This window comes from Haliotis rubra, unplaced genomic scaffold (assembly GCF_003918875.1).
Source record: "Haliotis rubra isolate DU_JTF1 unplaced genomic scaffold, ASM391887v1 Scf249, whole genome shotgun sequence".
Classification (NCBI taxonomy): Eukaryota; Metazoa; Mollusca; class Gastropoda; order Lepetellida; family Haliotidae; genus Haliotis; species Haliotis rubra.
The window spans coordinates 977,116-983,989 of NW_025766547.1; the positions used below are offsets into that span (position 1 = coordinate 977,116).

The 6,874-nt window shown below is 41.6% G+C and overlaps 1 non-coding gene across 1 annotated transcript; it reads right to left on the reverse strand.

The window, feature by feature from the left end:
• Positions 1–5,005: 5,005 nt before the first annotated feature.
• Trnad-auc lies at positions 5,006–5,073 on the reverse strand. The gene has a single exon. It is a non-coding gene; the product is annotated as a tRNA-Asp (tRNA).
• Positions 5,074–6,874: the final 1,801 nt, after the last annotated feature.

Sequence of the window (6,874 nt, forward strand, 5' to 3'; positions counted from 1 at the left end):
AATGTAATAAACGGATATAAGCTTCGGCCGCAGCCACTACCATTTGTGTGCTGAAATAGAATCAGATGCGACTAACGGGATCGGGTGGTCAGGCTCGCTGACTTTGTTGACACGTGTCATAGGTTCCCAATTGCGCAGATCGATGCTCCTGCTGTTGATCCCTGGATTGTCTGGTTCAGACTCGATTATTTACAGACCGCCGCCATATAGCTGGAATATTGCTGACGGCGGCGTAAAACTAAACTCACTCACTCACTGAAATAGAATCAATTGAAGGGGACTGTCTTTAAACCTTTATTCTTGGTAGAGATTTTGCAAACAACAATACGGAAATTGCTTCCGTTTAGGGACCAACATGACCGCTTCTCTAGAGCAGGGATAACATAGCTGGATCATCCCCGGATCACGTGTAGTGAAATCAAAGAAGAGAATACAGTAACTGAAAGACAATGGGCGTACACTGTTTATTCTGGAAGCATCAACAATGTGATACCTAAATGTTTCAAGATATTCTCAAATACCAATGTACTTCAATCATAATTAGACAAGAGAGGATAAAGGTGTTACTTCTGTGTATCCAAAACAGGACAGTATAAACAGAGTGATAAAAGGTATCCAAATTATTTAATTTACAAAAGGGTTAGGAACTCGTTAAACTGACATCCGTATGAGAGAGCAGTGACAATCTTGGTTAGAATTGGTCTTCGGCAATCCGTGTCGTAAGAGGCGACTAACGGGATCGATCTGGTGGTCAAGTTCAAAAATATATATCAAATTCCAAAAGGTTCAGTAATTGGATATAATGTGTATGATCTAAATAATTCATGTATTCATTGTATAGTATATATCATTTTGTATATCTTTCTATCCCTGTACATATAGTTTGTTTCACTTTTGCATGTAAGCACTGTAAACAGGAGAGGGTTTCACTGAGTTGGCATAACTTGTACCCAATCCATTCTCTTGAATAAATATGTTTAAATCAAATCTGGTGGTCAGGCTCGCTGACTTGGTTGGCATATGTCATCGTATAACAACTGTCTAGATCGATGCTCATGCCCTTGATCACTGGATTGTCTTGTTCATTTACAGACCGCCGCCATATAGCTGGAATAGTGCTGAGTGCGGCGTTAAACAACTACAACCAACCAATCATTACACCTGACAACCTTATTAACACTAGGAAAGATAACAATATGTGGATAAACACTATCTTGCTATGAGAGCGACGTTTCGGTGTAGGTTCTAACACCGTTATCAAGCAAGTGATGAACAGAATAAGGATGAAGGAGGATGACATATATACAAGTTATAGTAGAATAGGGATAAGGAAGCCAGACAGAATACTGACTGACTGAATGAGTTTGGTTTTACGCCGCTTTTAGCAATATTCCAGCAACATCACGGCGGGGAACACCAGAAATTGGCTTCACACATTGTACCCATGTGGGGATTCGAACCCGGGTCTTCGGCGAGACGAGCCAACGCTTTAACCACTAGGCTACCCCATCGCCGCCCAGACACAATAACAACACAAGGGCTTTGATAAAAGCGTTAACAAATGAAGCCTGCAAAGTACACAAGGAGATATAGTGAAGCCTGTGGTATACATAAATGGGGATTATCGGTGATGAGGATCTTTAATGAGCTGGTAGTACGCAGGAGGTATGTAATAACCTTGGTCACGGTTGATTGATGGCTGGAGTCTTTTGATGTAGATGGCTTCTTGGAGCTTTCTGAGTTTAAAGTCCTTGAGGTTGGTTGTTAGGGTTTTGTCCCACTTATTAGCACACACAAAAACATATGTCATGATCGATGCTCACGATGTCAGTCACTGGATTGTGAAAGACCTCGATTATTTGCAGACCATAAATGTATCTGAGTTAGGAGTTACACGGAAGATCATCAAGAGAACCATGCACTTGTGTGGACACTCGTGTGAGCTATGCTAAATCGTGTTATCTTGACCAATGTAAGTGGACCTGATCAAACTATGACCTGTATATGTGTAACATGTCCAGTCATATAGTATACACTGGGATAAATCCTGAATGAGAACTAGTCGGTCTCTCCAGGTGATTATCTTGTATATGGTTTATCAGTCTTCACTAATTCTAGGACACTGCCAGTGGGACACGGAAACTGTGAGTTTAGTTTACAGTTGAACATGACAATTAACCTTAGAAGTGACGTGTTTGTATGAGTGAGTTGGAGATTTAGAAATTGTGAACCGTATTTCAGTTACATCATGTGGGGCCAGTTTGTCAAAGACTTGGGAAACAAAAGCACGTAATGAGAGGCAATGAGGTTGGGAACATGAAGTTAAAAACGGATTCGGGATTGGGGATTCGAATCCCGAATCTGAATATTTTTTTCACATTCGGGATTCGAATGATGAATCTGAATACTTTTTCACATTTGGGATTCGAATGATGAATCTGAATTTATTTTTCATATTCGGGATTTGAATCCCGAATCTGAATATTTTTTCACATTCGGGATACGAATGATAAATCTGATTTCTTTTTCATATTCGGGATTCGAATCCCGGTTCTGAATTTTTTTTCAGATTCGGTATTCTAATTTGCACATTCGACACTCGGTATTCGGTATTTGAACTCTTATATTTCACCCCCCTTCTAAAGTACTATAGTACTGTCGGAAAAAGAAAAAAACTGTATTTTCTCATTTATATCTACAATTTATGTAGTTGATATGTGAAAGTGTGAAATATCTGTTAATCTAAGTTCGGCCTAACGACAGTCTCAGTGGTAGAGAGATAGGAAACGGAGAAAAGGGACTCTACTGAGGAGACATTAGTGCAGAAATGAGCAAAAAAAAAAGACTTATTTGGAACAGACCATGGCTTTACGCAAATTAGTGTGCGACGATATTGTATTACAAAGGACACTTTTTAAATGCCCAATTTGAAATTAGACGTAGAATCATTATAAACGATAGCTGACGTAAAAAATAATAACTTTTATGCCGAAACTATTAAGGATGTAGCTACCATGCAGTCTCACGGTGACTATAAAAAGAAACAGATAGGAGGGGTCGTCTCAAAAGGTAAGATAAGATAATCCTTTAGGGCAATTATACTGGGGAGGTACACGGCACGTCATAACAATTTACAAATAATATCCAGTCCTGTCGATCTTCGGGTGGTCATGCCACCCATATACTACGATGCGTTTCTATGGATTTCGGGTGTCATACTCTTTTACATATCTCAACATAAACTATATGAAACTATATGAAAGAAAGACTCGTTAGATGTTAATAGTCAACACACATGAAAAAGCACAAACTATCTTTGAGATGACCCCTTGTGCTGGTAGGCAGCACGTGCATTTCATGCCAGGTGAGTCGACGGTCCGTCGTCATACCTGGCTGAGCGACCTAATATCTATAGTCTGACCTATTGTTTTCAGCAGCTATTCGTTTTGCCCGATTTTACGAGTAAACATGCTTTTCTGGATATCGTATTACGCATCCCACTGAACGCCCAGTTAGGCCGAAGTGGGTTGTTTCGACATATGCTATTTGCAATTGTGTAAATTTTAGGGATACAGAGTAACAGCCTAAAAACATTTTTTTTCTATTTCCGACAGTACTATAGGTGCTCGTTGTATACCTTGGTAACTACAGTTTCCGATATTGGAACCTGAAATCTGAGTTTTCTCAACATTCGGGTTTCGGGATTTGAATCCCGAATCTGAATATTTTTTTCATATTCGGGATTCGAATCCCGAAACCCGAATGCTAAAAAATCAAGATTTGAGGTTCAAATATCGAAAACTGTACTCAGCATTCGGCATTTAGTATTCAATATAACTCTTATTATGCATTTCTTTTACACATTTGGAATTCGGAACTTCAGTGTCCTTGTAACTATGGGGCGGTGGGGTAGCCTAGTGGTTAAAGCGTTCGCTCGTCACGCTGAAATCCCGGGTTCGATTCCCCACATGGGTACAATGTGTGAAGCCCATTTCTGGTGTCCCCCGCCGTGATATTACTGGATTATTGCTACAAGGGGCGTAAAACCAAACTCACTCACTCCTTGTAACTATACTCTTTGCACCTTCATCTGTCAGCGTATCTATCCTCGATGTTGCCGTGCACCCTCGGAAATAGTGAACGGTCCTGAAACCCCGGATGACGATCGAAGAAACACGAACAATGTCAATATTCATTATTATCATTATTATCAGATTCGAATCCCGAATCCGAATTTTTTGTTCACATTTGGGGATTCGAATCCCGAATCGGAACTTCAGTATAAAGCAGGATAGAGACTTTGCTACAATCATATCTTTATTCAACATAATAGATGTACATGATGTGCACAAGGAAAAGTATGATGAAAATGTTTGGAGAACATCAATTCAGTTTTTATTTTGACAAGACAGTGATGAGTGGCACCTTGAATTACATTTTACACCAGCCTTGTAGCATTTGCATCTATTTGTCTGGCACCTCTTGACTCCAGCACAATTGCACTTAACAAAGCCTTGTATACCACAGGCTGACCCAAACTGGACTGCTAAGCGTAAGGAGACCAGTTTTTCAGTAGACGTATCCTCTAAGGTGTACGGAGCTGTGGCGCAGACATCAAACTGAAATTACGAGAATGTTTTCCAGATAAAACACCAGCTTTGACAGCATTTGTGTATATGCCACTGTCATTAATGGGATCAGCTCTAATAGTAATAGTAATATTCCGCTTATATGGCCCTCATATCCAGGCACATTGCTTGCTCACGGCGCTACGTACATTACTATCCCCGGTCATAGGACACTATCGTACTTTCCGAAACTCTTTCAACTCCCTGGGGATCACACAGCCATGCTGCCTGTTAGGCGCAATGAACTAAACATTCAAATTGCCAGCACACCCTCACGGGTATTCATTTTACAGCTGGGTGAACTGAGACAATGTGGATCTAAGAATCTTGTCCAAGGATGCTGCGCAAATGTGCCCACCTCGGGACCCGAACATAGGTGCCTCCACCGGGAATCGAACCCGGGCCTTCAGCGTGATAGGCTGACGCCTTACCACTGCACTATTGCGCTCCACCTCTTTCCACGGATGGGATTGGAACTGTAACGTTGTCACCAACGTGAACTTCTGACAGAACAACTTTACTTCTTTTCAATATTCTCTCGGCTTTTTTGCAACTGAGAGTCTACTGCCCTCTTCCTCTGGATATTGATCTGCTGACGTCTCTTTGTAGCAAGGAGTTCTGCTGATGATGGCGGATCTGGAACGGCGGCTACAGCTGGTGGATCTATAACGGCTGCTTCAGCAGGTGAATCTGGTACTGGCATATCTGCTACAACAGGTGGATCTGGATCTGACATGGCTGCTTCTGCTGAGGGATCTGGAACAGCTACAGTAACTGGTGGGGGATCTGGTGCTGGCTGGTCTGAAGGGGTGTCATGGCGATTATAGCATTGATGAGATGTTCTTCCGTCTCCAGTGTTGCCATTACCTCATCTGGGAGCTTGGAGGAATTTATTCCAGTTGGTACATCTGATCAAGCACAGGCAGCAATTCGTGTTTGCTTGATTCTGCTGTGGTAACTGGAACTGGACAAACTTGGGTCCCATGGTCCAAGCAGTGGTATTGTTGTCAGACATCAAGGCTGTTAACATGTACTTCACATCACAGTTGGCAGGCTCAACGGAACCTTAGGATTGGAGGTGACGTGGTTTACAATATATGATCTTGGTGCTAGGCCACATCTGTGACACATCATCAATGGCAGCAGTAAATTCTGAACCATTGTCACTCTGCAAGATGTCAACCAACTGATACGCTACTTCTTGGGGGTCAACGGTCTCAACACACATAACTTAGTGAGATGGTGCTGATAATGCAAAATCCATTTGAATTGACCTTGACTCATGGATTGCATGTCAATCAAATCGACCTGTGCACGTTTTTGGTAACTTCTTTAAGCATATTGTCATTACCACCAGCAATTCACTTATGGTCTTTTGATATTCATGTCTTCGAATCAATACTCGCTTGTTGGTGTTGTACAATTCATACAGGTGACGTCTGAAACTCTCTCTCAGACTCCATTTTGGATATGAACCTTTCTCAGGTGCGGGTGTTGTTATATACTGTTTCTAAATGAGCTCAGTTCTAAATTGAGTCAATCTCAAATTTTCTCATCAGCAAATACCATAGTTGGCCTTATCACACTCTATAATCAGTAAGGAGGAATGTTTAATACAATTACAAGATTACAAAACAAACAAACAGATTTCCTCCTTGCTTAATTCCCCTTTGATCTCAGAAAGCTATTCATGCATTATTGCCCTCAATAAAGGTGTGTTTCAAATTATTGACTTTGATGGTCTTTCTTCGATCTTCAACGAGAGCTCATGCATACAATCAGGGAAGAGCTTCGGGACCGTTCGACTATCTACGAGGGTGCACGGCAGCGTCGGGGTAGATAGGTTTGACAGATGAAGGTGCAAAGAGTATAGTTACAAGGACGCTGAAGTTCAGAATTCCAAATGTTTGAATACCCGTGAAGGCTGGGTTAGAATTGGCCTTCAGTGACCCATGCTTGTCGTAAGAGGCGACTAACGGGATCGGGTGGTCAGACTCGCTGGCTTGGTTGACACATTTTATCGGTTCCCCACTGCGAAGATCGATGCTCATGCAGTTAACCACTGGATTGTCTGGTCCAGACTCGATTATTTACAGACCGCCGCCACACAGCTGGCATATTGTTGAGTGCTGTGTAAAATTTAACTCACTCACTCGCTCACCAAATGTGTTAATGAAATGCATGAGTTCAAATACCAAATACGAATGCTGAATGCCGAGTGTCGAATGTGTAAAAATACCGAATCT